We start from the raw sequence: 18,685 nt of genomic DNA on the forward strand, positions 1-18,685 counted from the left end.
GTGGTGATTAGGTAGCTAATACCCTATCTGAATTCTCAGAACACACTATGTAATTGTGCTAGGTTGATAAAAAGAGTTCTCAAGGCATTGCCTGAGGCTCTGCTGGCTCAGCCATCTGCTTGTCGACTTCTTCACACTTTCTCCAAAGGTTAATCGCCTTCCCTTTGTTCCATGATTGTCTACATCTGGCACCTGAACAAGGACATCAAACAGAGGCTTAAAACAAAGACATCCCCTGAGGATGCCTGGCACATGTTACAGATGTGTCTTTACATCCTTTTTCAGGATCCTGGTGAGTATTTAGTTAAAAAAGAAACAATGGGAAACTCCCTTTCACCGATTCAAATAAAACATTAAAAGGATTTGATTTATTTGCTGCACAAACAGAGTCACCATGACTTTTTTGATTTAGTAGAGCAATTACTGCAGCAAGTAAGTACTTTTTGTCCATGTTACTCAGGAGGAGGAAGCTTTCAGATTAGGATAGGATTAGCCAAGGACCCTGTGGCTTCAGTAAATGTTCTCCACAAATGGCATCTTTGCCGGGATGTGATTTTAAATATCACAAATTTTATTTATTTATTTATTTATTGGATTTTTACCCCGCTTCTCTAGACCATGTCCACAAACCCTTTGTTAACTCAGTCTCTAGCTAATCTTCCAATAGCCCCTCAGATTTTGCTACCCTCTAGGCCACCTGATCTACATGAAAATAGAAATGATCTCCCTTCCTATGCAGCTTCTGCCGCTTTTGCTACAGTCCCTTCTCTTTTTCTCCCCTCCTCCCTTTTCTCCCCCTCCTCTCTCTTCCCCCTCTCCTCACTCAGCAGTGCAGTAGATGTTATCTGATGTTATGGCCAAAGGCAAATCAGAGGATCTTGCCGATGTCCTCCCCCTTATGTCTGTTTGTCCTGTGGTTCGTAACAATCAGGGACACCGTGTTCATGAAAATCCAAGTGAGGGGAATGCAGTGAATACTATCTCAGTTCAAGAAATCCGACCTGCTACTGTTAAAAGTACTGGTCATGATTTAATCACAGTCGAAGAGGTAGACTATCAATTCCCTCTAGCTATCTCTGATTCTCTAGCTAATTGGTTAGGAAAAAAAGACCTTCACATAGCTCCAGAAAAGATACAAACCATACCTCCATTGCAAGCTACATCTTCTCTGTTCTTACCAGAACTAAAAATTCCATCTCAATTTACATTTGTGCAGGTTGCAAGAGTTCTTCAGGCAATTTAAATTGGGCTCATCCATTTTTGTGCCTTCTTACTCATGAATTGCAGCCTCTGTTTAATGCACTCTGGGGACATCAGTCTCCTGCTGACTCACACCCGTCATCAAGGCTATGAAACATGCCATACATCAAACTGATGCAGCCTTGCAATGTACCATGGTTGACCACATTCCTTCTTTTGGTCCTTTGCAGCTGATTATCTTGAACAGTCCCCAACTGCCTACTGGGTTGTTGTGTAGCCTGAAGTCTGACAAGGCCATTTCTGTAGCAGAATGGCTTTATTTATCTAACACTCCTCCCCAAAATGTTTACTCCATTCTAAATGCAACCACAGACCTTGTAATCAAAGGACACCATCATGCCAAACAACTCACAGGTTGGGATCTTCTGTGTTGTTACTTACCTATTTCCAAAGCTGACCATGACCATTTAATGTTTACATCACTAACTTGTCAAATTGCTTTTGCAGACTATATTGGTGATATATGTCTTAATCCACCTAAAGACCCTCGCTTAAGCAAGTACCTTTTTGCTTTTCCTCTCCTTTGTCTGCTACTCATCTCCCTGGTGCACTAACTGTCTTTACTGGTGGTGCGCCTAACCAGGGGCGTGATTTACCTTTCAGCAACCTCCCGGAACCTGGAAAACTTATTTTACTTCTATGCAGAGCTCTGCTCAGCATGCAGAACTGGCTGCTGTCATCCTTGTCTTTCAAATGTTTCAAGATCAACCTTTAAATCTCACTGTAGACACTCAGTATGTATTTAACCTTCTCACTCATCTGTCCCATGCCTATCTTTCTCCTGATCTTGACTTTTCCTTACTTTCCCTGTTTTTGACTTTAAAAAACCTCCTTGCTGCCAGATCACAACCTTTTTTTGCAGCTCACATCCGATCTCATACTGGATTTCAAGATGCTATCTCAGAGGGAAATCATAATTCAGACTGCTCTTTGTTCCTTGCATCCCCTCTTTTCCAATCCTATTGACAGCCATTCCTTTTTAAATCAGGGTGCTAAACAACTCCACAAGCAATTTTCTACTTCACTTTCTCAATCTTGAGACATTGTCTCCTCTTGCTATTCCTGTTCCATGTCTTCTATTTCCTTTCCTTTTGATGCTGTTAACCCACAAGGAACAGATGCCAATCAACTTTGGCAAATGGATTGTGTTCGTACTCTTGCTCCTCTTTCTTATGTTCATCTAACTATTGATACTTATTCAGGATATGTCTGGGCTACCCCTCTTCATGGTGAGACCTCTATCTCATGTCATACAACATTGTTTATGTATGTTTGCAATTATGGGCCGGCCTCAAGCCTTAAAAACAGACAATGGCCCTGCCTATACCTCTCACACCTTTACCACTTTCTGCAATGAATGGGACATTCGACTTTCCCATGGTATTCCTTATAAATGCACAGGACAGGCTATTGTAGAATGAGCACACCGCTCTTTTACATTTCTCCTTTCAAAACAAACAAAAAACAGAGGGATTAAGCACCAAGATGTTCCAGATGTAGTATCAATAGCATTATTCAAATTAAATCATTTAACTGTATCTGCAGGTCAGCATAAGTTGTCACCAGTAGAGAAATCCCCATGGAACGGCTGCTGGTGACATATAATAAGCAACCTCCTGACCCTCAGTGGGAGGGTTGAGCCCCTTTACTAACATGGGGTCGCGGCTATACTGCTGTGCTTACTCCCACAGGTCCTTTGTGGATCCCAGCTCAGTGTGTGAGGCCATGTCATGGAAAGAATGAGTTAGCATTGCAACCTGCAGAACCCAATTCCAGAATTCAACTCAGCAATGGCTCTGGAGTGGAACCAGATGACTGTGCATCGCTGGAAGCACCCGGCCTGACCTGAAGGCACTCAGCTCAAAGTTACTTGGGGGATGATAAAGACGCTGAGTGCTGATGCAAAAACAACAACAGCAACAAACAAACAAACAAACTCTAAATCAGCAACAGATCCGGAAACTCCTGAAACTTTTCTAGCAGCCATTATCTCGCAGATGAATGCCAACACAACGCTGTTGTGTTATGTTCTCATTCATGGAATTATGCTCATATTCCTTATAAGTTGCTGTTGCTTTATTCAATGTATACCAACCTACTTTTCCATAATAAGTACCTGTCTCAAAGCTTCACCCTCAGGCCTTTGCTGAAAAGATTTATATGTAGTTGGCAAATATATGAAAGAATATGTGCCTTTGCTTAACAAACAAGAAAAAGGGGAAATGTGGGAAACCTGTGCTTAAAATTTTTAGCTTCATTCTGTTCCAGTGATGTGCATACACTCCTGGCAGGAAGCAGCACCTGCCCGCAGGTGTGGTAACCCCTTATTCTCCCCTTTTACTTAGAGGTAGAGCATAAGATCAAAGAGTTATTTTAGCCAATCCTAGTTGTAATTAGGTAACTACTATCATAGCTCTCTTACACACAACATACTATGTAAATCATGCTAAGTAAATAAACGAGCTCTCAGGGCATTGTCTGTAGGCACTGCTGGCTCGGACAGCTGCTGTTGACTCCTTTGTTCTCTCTCTAAGGCAATTAACCTTCCTTTGTTCCATGATCACCCCCCCCCACACACACACACAAGCCTCCAGGGGGAAAAAAGGTTTGATTTATTTGAATTTGAAATAAAATTAAGCCCTTCCAAAGAAGTAGCCTAAGCTACCTGAAATCCCACCCTAAATTCCCAGTAAAGTTGATGATGATTGATGAATGATGATGAAAAAGAAAAATATAAGTCTTTGCTTTGCTGCCACAAAAGTGAAACTGCAAGAGCACCAGTAAGCCAGTGAGCAGCAACTGTTCTCACTCCAGAGAGCATGAACAGAAGTGGGGAACGGCAGGACGGGAAAAGCTTATATGAAGCGTCTGTAAAAGTAGATACTGTGCATCTTTCAGCAGCGCTATTGGCTGCTGGACATGCCAATCCAGGATCTCTGTCCTGATTGGCCAGAGCTTCAAATTGGCACCAGCAAAGTCAGAGAGACCCCCCAAAAGGGTTAACGAATATAGACAAATATGAACGGATTGACAAATAAAATAGAGGAAATATTTGTCAAGCCATATTCATCCTCATTTACAATTTTACAAATACGGATCGACAAATATATGACGAATCAGCTATATTCATCAGAAAAACTGATCCGTTTTTATATTCATTCCCATCTCTACCCATGATGGTATCTTAATGGCCTCTAGCTGAGAGGATTGCAGTAATTCTCTACCAATGGAAAGAATTTGTCCGTATAGCAAGATCTTCTACATTTCAAAAAGAAGGCAAAGGAAAAAGTGGGAAGGGGGATGAGGCTGATGGGATTTACAGTCCCAAATCCTTAAAATAGTTTATAAACACATTGCAAACTCAGAACTATTCATATGAATGGCCAACACTGATTATCTCCAGCCTCCTTTTGGATTTGGACTGCAGCATTTTCCTAGTCCAAAGTTTCTGCACATGTTCAGTTATCTACCTGCTGGTTCCTTTTGCCAGGAGATCAGTGAAGATATGTTTCAGAATGCAATGTAAGAAGGTCTTCTCTGAAGGCTGACTGCAAGCCTGCAGATTTGTCTGTGTGTGAAAAAGGGAATCTAGGGTTTGAACTGTGCAGGGGAGAAAGCCCACCCCGATGCTTAAACTGTGCCATGAACTAGTATCACTGTGCTCTCTCTTTTTTTGAGCCACATTTTTCAAATTGTTTAAGACACTTGAACTTTGCCTTGCTGCTTCTTAGCACAGTGAAATCATGGAATTCTAGGTCAAGAATGCCACATTGCAACAGGACACCTTTATTTCAGCTGTGTGCCATTTTACCTGTAGGGTTTCTCTGATCTTCTTATGAGGGCTAAACTTTGAATAGGGTTATTGTGTGCTGACATAAAAAGGAATTATCAGGTTATGCTACTCAGATGGGTGCCTCTTCCTTTCCTCATCATACTGTGTCTCTCTGTGGTGCCTTTTCCTTCATGACAAATGTGAGACGGACAACTGGTTAACTTACTACGGATGCAAATGTTTCTCTCTTGTCTGGATTTGTATGTGTGTCTATAGGCTTAATGTTTCTCATATTGCCAGAAAAGAATTTTTATTAACCATATTGATCAAGAAATCTATTAATAACATGCACATAGGATTTTGTAGTTTGATGTCCCTTATAAAGTTGAAGCTACTGAGTGAGAAGCTGTTGAGAAACTATTGCTGCAGTCTGGAAATTAACCACAGAAATTGATTACTACAACAGATGTTAAAAAGGGAAACCTGACCAGAAGTTAACCATACCACAAAATGCAGTGTCTAAAATTTGTTGCAACTTCATTAGGTACCAAATTATGATTGGCAATTAAGTTATGTATTTGATTGACACATGATCTGATCAGGGTACAAAATCTTTGATTTTTTTTGGGGGGGGGAGGGGATGTAGCCTTTGCCCAGATTGGATTTGAAGGGCATTGTGCCATTCAATGATAAATGTCTGCCTTTTGTTTTAGAGAACAGCGCTGTTTGCAGTTTATTATGATCTATTATTTTAAAGATTTTTTTAACAATGCAGAATAATACTTTCATTGTGTTACTCAAAAGAAGGTGGAAAATGAATGATAAAGATAGCCCAAGACAGTATAAACAGCCTTGTGTGTAGACATATCCACATTGCCTGTACCTGTAGCAGCCCTCAGTATAGTCTATGGCCATGGTTGGTAACCCAGGTGGTGTTGGACTGCAATTCCCAAAGCTTTCACCACCAGCTGTGCTGGTTGAGATTTCTGGGAGTTGCAGTCCAAGAACATCAAGGACACCAGGAGGGTGCAGAAAGGGAGACTGAAGCCCAGCTGGGGAGAAGGAACTGGAAATAGATAAGTAGCACCTGGAGAAGGAGGCAGAGGTCAGGTCAAGCTGGTAGGAGTCCAGCTTAAAGGGGCAGGAGGAGGAAGGAAAGGGCTACTGTAGCGAAATGCCAAAAAGTGACATCATTCCTGCCTATCCATCACAGAAGCTCAAGGGGGAGGAGCCAATGATAGGGCAGGAGGGGCGGAGTTAGACAGACAATTGGACTGTTAGAGAGACGGAGATGTGGAAGGGCAGTTAGGGTTTAGGAGAAAGAAGGAGAGGGTTAGTGAATTGAGCTGAGAGTGTTAGGAGAGGGAATTGAGAAGTTTAAACAATATTGTACAAGCAGGAATGAAAGTATAAGCACTACAAGAGAAACATTCATTGAAAGTATACAGCAGTTTGGAATAAAAGTGATTGCCTACATGATCCAATACATGTTAGTACCTGAAACAGTTCATATGTGATTTACTTTTATGATTTGTTTGACAATAAAAGAATACTTAATTAAATCTCTGATTTTTAAATTCTATAACCCTTAGTTTTGGCAGCACACGAGTGTAACATAATTGGTATTAGGAGAATACCTGGTGGCAGAGTGAAGGAAGAAGGGCACAATCCTTTGTTAGGGCCAAAGAAATAGGGACAGCAAAAGTAGATTGCTACTCATCATTTTCAACTGAGTTGGAGGGAGAAGAGTGGGAAAAGCAGCAAAGGAGCTGAATTAGATATTTTGTACCCTGAGGGAAGACTATGTGTTGACTGTGGACCTGGGTCTAGGTTGAATTCACTAAAGGATGAAGTTGTGGGGCAGGCTCAATGATCTTCAGCCCACCATCAATAGCAACTCCTTCATTGATCCCCTGGAGACTGTATAGACTACCTGGGCACATGGGCCCCACCTCAACCAAGTGAAGGCACTGGAAAACGGAAGTGCCAAAAAAAGTGCCTACAGTGGTGACAGGAAGGGCTTGTGGAATGCAGGAACCTATGAGTGCTTGGCAATACTAGCCCTCCCTAAGTGTCATTAGATGTCTGGGGTCTCCCTGGAAGACCAGGCCTCAGGCACCAAATGTGTATTCCGCTAGCCCAGTGGGCAGTACTCAGGTTGGCCAAAGACTAGACTTGGCAGGGGCTAATGGAGTGAAGTTAATGTCTTGGGCCCAAGCTATCTAAAAGGCTGCATTTCTCTCTATAACCCTGCCCAGGTAGGCATTATAATAATCAGGGGAGGTCTTTCTCTCATTTCCACCACCCTCACAAGTGTGGCTGGGGGGGCACATAGGAGGGCTTACTTGGTTGCTGTTCCCAGACCCAGACTCAGGAATGCCCTCCCATGGGAAGCCAGGCTGGCCCCAGCTTCATTGTCTTTCCACAAGCAGGCAAAGACCTGTCTCTTCAGATAAGCTTTCCCTTAGTGGCTGACAGTCTGAGAGGATTTTTTTTCAAACTGGACTGTTGTGCTCTGTTGCTTTTAAATGTGGTTTAGCATTGTTTTTCACACTTGTTTAATTCCTTTTAAATATTTGTACAGTATATTTACTCCTTTTAATTTTTTAAATATTGTCCTTTAATGGTGTAAGCTGCCTTTTAAGGAGAAAAGTGGAGTAAAAATATTTTAAATAAAGAATAATAAATAAATAATTGAGCACTCCTGCGAACTGTCAGGATGGGATGTGCCAGATACCCGGGCTTTTCGTGTACCCCATTTCCCTGTTTTGATATAGTCCTGTTCTAGCAAAAAGTCCTGTTCTGAGAACGTTTTGAAACCTATAGTCAAGGACTGACCACTCCAGCTGGGCCGCAGAGTCACCATGTCGGGGAGGCTTTGCCCGCCCGTTCGGAAGCATTACATCAAGGGTGATGTTTCCAGAGGGGAGGAGGGAGAAAGCTGATAAAAAGGCTCAGACCCTCGACAGCAGTCTCTTTGCTGCCTTTAAAGCAACCCTACCCACCCACCCTTAGTTTAAGAGTGAGATTAGCTGGTTGCCTTTTGGAGCTGGATGGGAATTTTTGGCTTGCATTGGATATTGCATATTGGCCGTTGGTTTCAGGTGCGTTTTCGCCCATCCCATTCTTATCTACAGGGTGTGGTTTATAAAATGTTTTAAGCTTAATAGTTAGTTAAAATCCTTTGGTCACAGCTTCGGGTAGTGCGATAAAAAAGTTACGGTGAGTTCATGATTGGTGCCAAAAATCTGGCCATCTCTCTGTCAGGTCAAGACAATCGGCTATCAGATGAGAGGTGGTTCTACATGGCAGGATCTCCCAGCCAGCTGCCCACTTTGAGTCATGAGGCTCAGTGGGAGGAGTTGGCGGGGAGTACTATTTCACAGAGCATCTGAAGGTGTGCTGTACAGCACGATTCAGAAACAGGAGTTCACCCTGCTGTAAGAAACATACAGAGACCTAAGATTATCTGGACATTGAAGAATATCGCACTACAGTAGGCCTCCTTGTATTTTGGGAGATATAGCTTTAAATAGTTAATAAAGTTGTGGCCCAAGTTTAAACCCAACAACCTGTGTCTTGTCTCATTATTTCTGGGCTGGGTGGGAAAAGCCTCCTCACCAGCTCTACCCTAGGTGGAGGCAGCAGAAGTCACAGTGACATAAGTCAACTTTCACAGTAATCATTTTAAAATTTCCAATGACATTTTTAGATTTTTAGATTTCTGAGCCTCAACTTGGGTTCAGGATGTAAGTAAGCTGCCTTGCCCCCAGATCAGTCTTACTCAAATAGGTTCAGTGAACTGGGGCCAGGATGAAATCTGAGGGCACACATTCCCTTAGAAATCGTGTTTAAGACAGATAGGAAATAGAAGTTGAAAGATAGTGTGAGTTTTATGTAGTCCAAAAGACATGCCAATAATTAAATCTAGACTATGAAAATATTTTTCTAGGTGTAATTGCATCATATGTTGCTTGTACAGGATTTACGTTCAGCATTTCCCCATCTGTTTTGGAGTGCCTTTGAAATTCCCCTGTGTGAAGATAAGCTGTGTGTTGCATAAGTAATTGCTCGTTACATAAAATAAATTCCACTTTTACAGTCTACCATTAAATGAGAAGCAATTCAGTGTACCAAAACAGGATCCGAGAGGGAAAAATTGAATTTATGGTATGATTTTCATCTTGTAGCAAGCAAATTTTAATTCAGATACCTATTGTAAACTTAGAATGTTCAATCACATGAACTATGCCAGGATTATAATATGAGTCCACTATTTATCTCTTATATGGAGTCTTTTGCATAAATCATCCAGAAACATTTTTAGAAACTACCTCTGATGGCCTTGCAGTGCTGAGTGCTGAATAGCATAGAGGAGGGATAGGCAAAGGTTTTATCCCTGAAGAGAGAAAGAAGTAGCCAATTAGCCATGATTCACCCAAGCAAAATATATTAGGATCCAGGCCCAGGCAACTTATTTTGAAAGAAAAATCCCACAAGAAGCTATCTTCAGCTGTGGCAGTAAAGATACATTAATAAGAAATGAAATTACTAACCATTTGCTTTCTTTTTACAATACCGAAAATCTACCCTTCCCACTGCCTGAAGGTAGGGCTGGTCCTGATCTTTAATGACAAGGACAAACAGTCTCCTAGCTTTTAAAACTGTTTGAGATAGGCAATTGCAGAATAATCAAATACAGTTGGAAGTAGGCAGAGAAGCCTTCATCTGTGTTTGACAATACACCTCAACCAATGACTCTTTTGCTGTTAGGCTAATCATATTTTAGCTTATGCAAAGTTGGCGTATGGGGTGGATGGTAAAAAAAAAACCCCAAAAAACAAGCCACATTCCCATATGTTTACTAAATTCACCAAATTTTGTACAAACATTGCTAGTAAATATCTGTTTATTATAGTACATTGATGGATAATCTTATACTACTACTACTACTACTACTACTACTACTACTACTACTACTACTACTACTACTACTACTACTACTACTACTACTACTAATACTAATACTAATACTAATACTAATACTAATACTAATACTAATACTAATAATAATAATAATAATAATAATAATAATAATAATAATAATAATAATAATAATAATAATAATAATAATAATAATAATAATAATAATGTATATTACCCTTTTCCTGTTCATGAAATGGGAAGAGTTTAGGGCTTCTGGACTACAATTCCCAGAATATTCCAGTCAGCATGGCCCACAATCATGTCAGTTTGGGAGTTCTGGTCATTATAGCCCAAATGTATTTTTCATTTCTGGCTTCTATTTCTTTGCATGTTATGAGACTTTGTGAGGGGGGTCGTCAAGATGAGTGTCCCTAGTGGGCTGTCTAGGAGAAAGATAGGGTTAGATGCTGATAAAAGGGACCCTGGAGGAGTTAGAGGGAAGCTCAGCATGGAAGAACACCAGTCTGAAGGAGGATCCCTCAAACTGGGAAGAACAAGGAGCCTAGGTTGATGTCCAGGAGGAACTCAAGGAGAGCCTACAACATGGAGGAGACCATATAAACTTAAACTATCCAATACTGTGAAAATAACACAAGAAATTAAAAAGCCTTGGCAAAAAAAGAGAGAATTAGCCTAGCAAAAGAAAGAATATAATTTCTGTGCCAGTCCTAACTGCTGGGGGTGATGCCTTCAAACAGGTGTTTTCAGATTTTGGCTTGCCAGCTGTTTTGGACTTCAGCTCCCATAATACCTTACCATTGGACATGCTGATGGAGGATTTTGAGAGCTGTAAGTCCAAAACAGCTGGAGGACCAAATATGGAAAACCACTGTTCTAGAGCCAGAGTGCTATATCGGAGAGAATGCCTTATTTCAGGAATGCAGCACCCAGCTCTCCTAGTGACAGAATTTTGAGAACAGCCTCAGAATATTGATGTTTTTACTGCATAAGTAGGTTGGTACTGAAGACGATGCTGGGCTCAAACTATTGAGGGCTTTAAAGGCAAACAAGGGAAACTTGAAGGATTAGAAGTGAATGGAAATGATATGCTTTTCAGAATTGTTGGGAACTCCTCAAAACATGGTTAAATTGCCCCCCCCCATTCTCATAAGACATAAGAAGTTTTTTGAGCCATTTATTTAATGTTTAAAATTTTGTGGTGTACAACATCTCAGGGTTCTGGCAGTATATATGATGCTCACTCCTGAACTATTCAGACACAATGAGAATTTTAGTTGCCAAATACTGGAATTCAGGGTCATCTAATAAAACTTGATGGTGGGAGATTCAAGACAGGAAAAAAGAAAGACTGCTTTGTGGTATTGTTACGTGCTGTCAAACTGCATCTGACACATGGCAACCCTGCTAGCTTTTTTTCCAAAATATGTCAGATATTTAAAGATTGGTTTTTCCATTGATGCCCCCTAAGCCAGTGGGTTTCCATGGCCAAGCAGACATTTGATTTCAGGTCTGCACTGACTCTGTAATCTGAAGCAATTCACTGTCAGTAGGATTTTGGCTAGCTATATGGAAAATCATAAAATGTTATTTGCTAAATAAGTGATACTTTATGCATTTCATTTTGTTGAAGCTTCATACAGTGCATATAAACTAGATTGAGAGCTAAAACACATATCATTCAGTTATTTGTGGTAAAAGGTAGAATGAATGAATAAATGAATGAATGAATGAATGAATGAATGAATGAATGAATGAAAATTGCTCTGTAAATTTCTTAAGTCAAAAGCCTGTTGCATTACTGTAAGTTATGAAGTCAGTGTAGATATTATCTCTTGTGCACTGAGTCCTACTGAGTTACAGAACTCAGCATGAATCAAATAATGTCTATGCTAACTTCATTATCTACAGCATTTCACTGCCAAAAGTTATGCCATTCGAGTTAACACTATCAGTAGGATTTTGGCTATAAAAGTGCCACAAAGTAGAATTTTATATGCCAAATAAGTGACACATTTTGTACTTCGTATTACTCAAGCAGCAAATTAAGTTTAGGTTTTATGAATAAATATTATATCTGTTCCAAATTTTTTTTCAAATGTCTCCTCTCCTGCCCCCTCCTTGACTGGCAAGTGGCAACACCAAGGGGTTGGTATAGAAGTGGGAAACAGTAATCTCATCCCATGGTTTCAGGATGTCCAGATATTTTACAACTGTACAGTAACTGGAATCCTATTGTCTTTTATGCTTGCTTTAATGCAAAAGGAATATTTTTTGGTGCCAATTGCTACAAATTACAAAATCGGGATAGGTGTTGCTCTTGTAGGCCAAGTTGTACAAATCAATGTAAAACAGCAAAAGGCTACCCTGACTTCACCGCTGAGATGTATGCCAATTGCATTATGCTGGTGGGTATAACTGACAACATTCTCACCACTGTTTTAACTGAGCTGAAGTGAACAGGCTTTGATTATACATTGACTTGTTCTCTGGCTAAGAAGGCATGTTAGCCCTTGCCAGTGTAGAATTATAGAATAAGATTCTAAGTAGTTGTTTGACCGTAGAGATTTATTTATTTATTTATTTATTTATTTATTTATTTATTTATTTATTTCATTTATACCCCGCCTATCTAGTCAATTGTGACCACTCTAGATGGAAGGTGATGAGCCCATACAGTTCTGATCAGTGTTTTTTTTAACTATATAAGAAAGCTTCTTTCTGATACCCTTTATTCTGAGGTGTGATTCATACAATCAATTTGTACTATGTATTTCTCAAAGAGGTTTGGAACAGAGAATTTTTCATGCCACGAGCAACACCAGCAGTCACTTATTGATACAGTGAAATCTTGTTAATGTTGTAATGCCTGGGAAACCCCACTGAGAACTACTGAATTTTGTGAATTACCGTGTAAATGGATAAACAATGCTTTTTTTAAAAGCAAAGATAATACATCACACATTCTGCTTCTTTTAGGGCACTAATCTTCCTTTAGGCAAGTTTTTGGCACTGGTAAACGCCCATGTCTCACCACCCACGGTGCAACCCCATGTGGCACAGTGGTCTAGAGACATAGATCCCTCCCTTCAAGTTCTGGAAAGATAGTCATTAGGAATATGTGTTGTACTGGCAATTTTTAATTAATTAAAGCCTCCTTTAGTTGGTCTCAGGCATGTGACTAAGGGAATTCTATGAAATGAAGGTTAATGAATGAGTTATAAAAACAGGACTATAGTTGAACTGCAGTTATGACTACAGAAGAATTATATAAATTTAAGGCTGATAATGAAGAAAGCAAAGTAGCTACAGATTTTCTGTACCTTGCTTTAAGTATCAATTGAAACATAGACTGAAGCCAAGAAATCAGAAGAACACGGAGACTAGGAAGGGCAGCTATGAAGGAACTAGAAAAGGTCCTTAAGATTAAAAATGTTGCTGGAGACCAAGGCCAAGTTCATCCAAAGAATCCATTTATTTGAGAAGTGGCATTGGAGAAGAACTTTACAGACGCCATGGAGCTTTCTCCAAAAGACAAATAAATGTGTTCTACATGGGCATGAACTGCTGATTTTGCAGTTTGTGCCAGTTTGTCCCGGCCTTGCCTCTTTTGGCAAGCATCCATTCAGGTAGCACCTGGAGGCGGAGCAGGGAAGCGCCAACACTTGTGTTTCTGAAGGACAAACTGACATGAACCACCAAACTGGCAGTTCATGCCCATCTCTAATTCTAGAGCAAATCAAGCTTCAGCTCTTACTAGAAACGAAAATGATGAAAACTGAAACTATCATACTTAGGAACGAGACTGTCAGGTTAACAGAAATGGGGCAGCACACAAAAGAGGCTTTCATGGATTTACAATGGCCTTCAAAATGCAAAAGATGTAGGATTCTGAAAGACAGATTAATAGAATTTATGAATTTCTTACATATTTCATATTTCCTTACATTCCCCCCCTTTTATTTCATTTATTTTTGGAGGAATTCCCCATTCCTTTTTTTTATTATTGCCTTGAGGGCCTGCCTGCCCACCTGCCTCCATGCCCTTCACCTGATGAACCACTACCTGCACCGGTAGACTGAAATATCAAGGTGGTAGGAGAGAGACATGTCTCCCCTGTTATAGGCATCCTTCAGTCTCGAGAGACTATGGTAATGAGCTCTGTATCGAGGACTTGGAACAGCATCTAGTGTGGTTGAAAAGGCCAATTCGAGAGTGACAATCCCTTCCACGTTGAAGACAAATACAATCTGTCCCCTGTCCAGCTCCCTGATTTTGCTTGTTTTGGGACTGCCTCTTTGCCTTGGCCTGCTGTACAAGTGTTTCTTCAAATTGGGAGAGGCCGTGATGCACCGCCTGCCTCCAGGCTGAACAGTCAGATGTCAAGGTTTTCCATCTGTTGAGGACCATTCCTAAGGCCTTCAGATCCTGCTTGCAGATATCCTTGTATCGCAGCTGTGGTCTCTCTCTCTGGGGCAATTTCCCTGCACTAATTCTCCACACAGGATATCTTTTGGAATCCGACCATCAGCCATTTTCACAACATGCCCAAGCCCCTCCCCAACAAATGTCAAAAACTCCAAATAAAAGCAAACCCTATGCATTGCAAGGTCTCTAGCTCCCTCTAGCCACTAGTTTGAGTAATTAAATCATAGAAATACTCATTTATGGATTTTTTATTTTATTTTAATATTCTCAGTATGTTCAAATTGTAGATTAGTGAAACTGTGGATACTGATCCTGTGGATGCAGGAGTCTGATTGTACAGCAGTGAGCCACATACCCAAAAATATCTGATCAAAACATGGGAAACAAAGTTCTTTAAACCAATGTGCATACCCCTTACATACTTTGCTTTGTTACAGAAGGAATCTTAAGGAATAACATTTCTGAAATCAGAATGGAGACAGTTTCTGTGGTAGAAGTTAATGTGGTCTGTGGGCCCTACAAAGTTGCCAAGTCCTGCTGTATTACATGGGAAGAACTAGAATATACGCAAGCACATAAGAACAACTTCGTTTCAAGCATTTTCTCGTTTGTCAACCATCCTGTTTATAAGGGTGTCCAGCCAGATGCTTCTGAAAAGCTTACAAACCAGCTATGTTGTTGATAGCCATTCCTTGTCACTTGCCCTTCGAATCAAACATTGGAGGTTTAGATAAGCTATCAACCCCATCAGCTCCCTCCCCAAATGGTAGCTGGTGCTGTAACAGTCAACACCCAGCATTACATTTGATGCATGTGGGGATCCAAACCCTTTGCAGTCTATTTGCAGTTTGCTAAATTAAAAAAAAAACCCACCAAATTACTCATCATGTTTATACGGGTAAAATAGAAGCAAATGTTGAACACAGTAGTGCAGGAAAAAGGAGGGGAAACATCAGGAACACCAGATACATCACTACGTCTCTTTCCAGAAAAAGGAGAATGCTTTCAAATCCAGAAGCCAGAAGGAGAGAGAGAGAGAGAGAGAGAGAGAGCGAGCGCATTACAGCAATGAATTCATCAGAGAGCTCCTCCCTAATTTAGGGTGCATCTTTTAAGGGGGGAAAAGTCAGGGTCCCCCCTCCCTGACATTATTAGATCAAAACAATATCTAGGCAATACTGTAGACAGTATTTATTAGCTTGTAAAGCTGGAGATAATGATCCCATTCAATCAGAACTTATGAATTATTCAGCAGTCCCAACTTCACATAATTCCTGCCTTCACTTTTTAAGCAAGTAAAGCTACATTTGGGGATGGGGGAGAGAGGGAGGTAGTATGTGAAAGAATAAAAGAGACAATAATGAGCTGGAAAACAAAGCCAATTTTGCTGCTTTTTTAAAATGTAAGGTATGGCAAACAAAGCTTCTTATTTTTATTTTGAATGTTCATTTGTATTTTGGTGTATGTGCGTGTGTGTAAGGAACAGATACCTAAATAAATATAGCATTCTAAAGCACAGAATCCCTTCTAATTGTTTTCCGATACTGTAGCACTCTTATTTATTCTGAATGTTGTAATTACTATGAGTGGCATGATACTGATAATTCTGATGGTTCAGAAAGAACTGGATTTTTGGCAATTTGAAAAGAAATCTTGTAACCAGCAGGTTCAACAAATTTGCCAACAATGTGTCACCAAAAACTAATTAATAAGATTGCACTGTATTTTCTTTCCCCATTTACATTTAGCAACAATAGGGATGCTTAAGCGCTTCTCAGATGCTCCCAAGGCATAGTGGGAAATCTAGCCAGCTGGAGATGAACTGCAATAAAGTTGTGATCAGAAAGTAGGACTTGTACACCATTTGCTGAATAGAGGCATTTTCCAGGAGCTTTGGGACCAGCTCTTCTACCTGATGCCACCTCTTCTCTCCACAGTTGTGGGTGCGTATGTTTGTTGGGAGGAGGGTGCTATTTTAAAAATATATATGTGAATCTAACATGTTTGTGTTTAGGTGAGATCTTGTCTACTCACCCAGATATGACCCAACAAAATATTGGACTGACTCTGGTCAGAGGTAAGCTATTGAATGGGAGCAAAAAATCAAGCCAAGAGCCTGCTGATGGAATTAGACTGGAAGGATAGTCATAGCCACCTCAATTTGTCTTTTCTGCGGTACTCCAGAGGGAAAAGGCTTTTATTGAAGGTCATGGCATTAGCAGCACCAGTAGTACCTTTTTTTTGGACAGGTGAAGCCTGTTGATAACCTAATCCTTTCAAAAAGGATTGACTTCCTTTCAAAAAGTAAGTAAAAACTACACTGCAATCTACACTATGACTATGCTTATGGTGCCCTTTTCCACCTGGGATTGTGGGGCTTGAACTACAGCTTGGTAGAAAGTGACACAGCAACAGTGTTGTGCGCATATACACACTACCACCTACCTCTACGACCAATATCCTCTTGCTTACATACAGAGTGTAAAGACAATCACATCAGTATCCCCTTCCCCTTTGCAGGCTCCTTGTTAGATCTCCAGCTGTGCAACCAATTTCACTGCTAGTGTGAGAATGGACACATGCCAAGGAGCTTGCCAGAGCAAGAGGGACTCTTACGCTCTTACCTTGTTTATGTTTACCAGTAAGATCTTGACCTAAGAAATTAACTTGATCAGCTTTTACACAAAACATAAGTCTGTCTCTTCTAAAATCTGCCCCAGATTTAAGTGACATAACTTACCTTATACAGAGCCAAAACCATTCTGTCTCACCAAGTCTTGCTAGCCCTGATCAGCAGTGGTTTTCTGCAATCCTTCCCATCTCTTGCATGAAACATTTTAAAATAAAGTTCCCTTGGCTCGAAAGTGGGACCTTCTCTGTGCAGAGAAGAGCAACTGTCACCAAATTTTGACAGATAGGATGTAATTTCAATCATCAGTTTTAACAAGTGCCCTAGTGTGGTGCATTCATATCAGGCAGTAATTAAGGGCCACTTGAAGTTCTGTCCTAACTTCATCTCTAAATTAGGGAAATGGTTCAAAGGAACCAATTAAGCCTTGTGAATCAAATCTTAAAAATTGGAAGTGATATGTGAAAAGACCTCTTTAAATCAGAAATCACAGATTTTCCCATCAAATCTTGACATGAGGACTGCGGCTAAGACATTAAAGGGGTGGAATAGCTAATAATTGTGTACAACAGCCTTTTCCAATATGGGATCTTCCAGGAGGGTAGAAGTACAACCTTATAGCTGGTTGGCTGGGGATTATGGGAATTGTAGTCTGACACATCTGGAGACGTTTGAGGTTTGAGAAAGATTAATTTATAGGATTACAGCAGAAGCTACCTTCCAATTCATTGAAGGACACTAGATCCACAGAAGCCCACAATGAAATAAATCAGTGAGTATTTAAAGTATTTTGCTTTCCCCTCTCTCTCCACTCCAAAATTTCTCCTTTAATTTTGCAAATCTGCATTTCACTGGGCTCACACCATACATCTATGTCCCCAGTCGTCGTCATCGTCGTCGTCGTCGTCTTCTTCTTCTTCTTCTTCTTCTTCTTCTTCTTCTTCTTCTTCTTCTTCTTCTTCTTCTTCTTCTTCTTCTTCTTCTTCTTCTTCTTCTTCTTCTTCTTCTTCTTCTTCTTCTTCTTCTTCTTCTTCTTCTTCCATAAAGAGGGTGGAAATGCCCAGCTGGGAAAGAGGGAGGAATGGGAAGATGACAAAGGGTTCTGTTGAACAGGAGACACACCAGGCAAATATCTTTGCTGATGGCAGATAGCACTCTTTGCATTTTTGGCCACCATATCACATGGACATGTTACTTTCTGAAGTAGGAACTGGACAATCTCTCAATTTTGTTTGCATTTTTCTCTAGCATTCAAACATTTTAAACTATAGGTTCTTTCTTTCCTAAATATGAGATTAGTGAATTTTGGCAAATTATTTTAAAAATGACCTGAACCAAATCTGCTGGAGCCAAATGCAATATGCACAATTCCCACCATGAAGAGGAGTAGCTCTAACTGTTGTTGTGGGTTTTTCAGGCTCTTTGGCAGGGTTCTGAAGATTGTTCTTCCTAACGTTTCGCCAGTCTCTGTGGCCGGCATCTTCAGAGTAGGAACTCTGTCCTCTGAAGATGCCGGCCACAGAGACTGGTGAAACTTTAGGAAGAACAACCTTCAGAACACAGCCAAAGAGCCCGAAAAACCCACAGCAACCATTAAAACTAGCTTTCTCTCTCTCTCTCTCTCTCTCACTCACTCACTCACTCACTCACTC

The 18,685-nt window shown here is 40.5% G+C and overlaps 1 long non-coding RNA gene across 1 annotated transcript in view; it reads right to left on the reverse strand.

Moving 5' to 3' along the window:
- Positions 1 to 2,349: 2,349 nt before the first annotated feature.
- The window catches only part of LOC110073027 (uncharacterized), a 58,619-nt gene continuing 42,283 nt past the window's right edge, over positions 2,350 to 18,685 (reverse strand). The window contains exon 5 of the long non-coding RNA XR_013542962.1: positions 2,350 to 18,097. This is a non-coding gene — a long non-coding RNA (uncharacterized LOC110073027). The remainder of the gene's footprint in view (positions 18,098 to 18,685) is intronic.

Source organism: Pogona vitticeps, chromosome 3 (assembly GCF_051106095.1).
Source record: "Pogona vitticeps strain Pit_001003342236 chromosome 3, PviZW2.1, whole genome shotgun sequence".
In the NCBI taxonomy this organism is placed as follows: Eukaryota; Metazoa; Chordata; class Lepidosauria; order Squamata; family Agamidae; genus Pogona; species Pogona vitticeps.